Raw genomic sequence first — 1,649 nt, forward strand, 5'->3', positions numbered from 1 at the left:
ATGACTGATGCATATAAATATGTATAGGTTTATGTTCTTGAACATTTTATGATGTGCGGTTACCGATAGCATATCCAAAGTCACTTGCTACCAAAAATATATTCAAATCTTGTGCCCTGCCTGCTTTACATGTTATTTTCAAAGACTATCAGGCAAGACTAACATCAAACATGGAATGATTAATATTCAACTTAGCAACCGATAAAACTAAGAATCGGATGGCAAGCAGTGACCTGTGCTCACGTGACTTGAGCGGCTCTACATAAAGGGAATCTAAGGCTTGTATATATGGGTCAGTTGGCTATGTTTCAACTGACGAAGGCTGGCAAGAAGTTTACAAGCCATAATTAGGTATGCAAAATTCAAGACCTGGTGGTTTAAGAAACACAGGTTTGTCAATGTTGAAGCAGAAGCCGGTGGGCAAGCGTTTCTGTGATATCAGAACTCATCATCCTAAAATAGAATTCCGGGAAAATTAAATGGATTTTAAAAAATCAGTTAACATAATGTATTACTTATTAAATTCTTTCATGGAGCAAATAGAAGACTAATTTCTCTGGAGCCATTCATGCCCCCAAAAGTTATAATTAAAGACACAAATTGAATGATTTTAATAATGATGAACGTTCACCTTTTCAGTGCTTAGGTATGGTAATATAATAGTCACAGAAGGACTCCATCTTCCATATTCATTTCGCTTGTTCTCTTGAGATTTGTAAGGTGTTTTCTCTCATTTATTTATTTACGGACAGTGAAAGATGAGAAGCTGGGTAGCTGGCCTTGGTGCTTGTTATTTTTTATTGAACAATACTGCTCCCAAAAGGTGCAGTGAAATGTTGACACCTGAAAAGGATTCTTGAATCTCCCAGCGTGCCAATCTTCTGAAGGTGTACTTCTTTGCCTCTTTCCAGTGGCACAGAGCCCTGCCAAGAACAAGGATCTACGCGGATGTTGGCACCCTGCCTCTGTTCTTTTCCTGCATGCAGAAGACAATGAATGATTCTTGATGCTTTTACTGGAAGCACTCGTGATAAAGAACTGAAATGAAAAATATCCTTAAAATACTGGGGCGAAAATGCAATATTAGAGTTCACTGAAAAAATAAGGTGAATCTGCAAGCTGAGTGGCCAGAATGTTTGTATTTTGGATCATTTAGGGAAAGCCGATTATGGCTTGAGCCACAGAGACATCTCTGGTGCACAAGATAGAGGCAGTGCATAAAACACGCCACATTTTTAGCCAGAAAATAGGGCAACTTAATGCTTTCTGTAGTCGGCTTGTTACACCCCAGATGCCTTCAACAGAACATAATCTCATTGCAGCAGGCAATACTTGGTATCAGTGAAACCGAGTTTTGGATATATGTACAGACTGCTCTTACCTCAAGGACAAACAGATTTTGTTTTTGCACTGGCCGTTATCTTTAAAACTTATTTCTGAAACAAACAGGTATCCTAGCTCAACACAGGTGCAGGTACTCAGAGAACTCTGTATGATTTATCAATTCTCCAAGTGTCATTACAAAATTATTTGAGGACCAGTATTAGCTATCTAAGCAATCTCCCCCTCCCCAATTGGATGGCAAATCACATATCTGTTTCTGTAGAACCCTCTCCTTGGTAGACTAAAGGGGATCTGAGCATCCTTGA

The sequence above is a fragment of the Echinops telfairi genome, unplaced genomic scaffold (assembly GCF_000313985.2).
Source record: "Echinops telfairi isolate 266 unplaced genomic scaffold, ASM31398v2 ScPeMD7_655;HRSCAF=1070, whole genome shotgun sequence".
NCBI classification, from domain to species: Eukaryota; Metazoa; Chordata; class Mammalia; order Afrosoricida; family Tenrecidae; genus Echinops; species Echinops telfairi.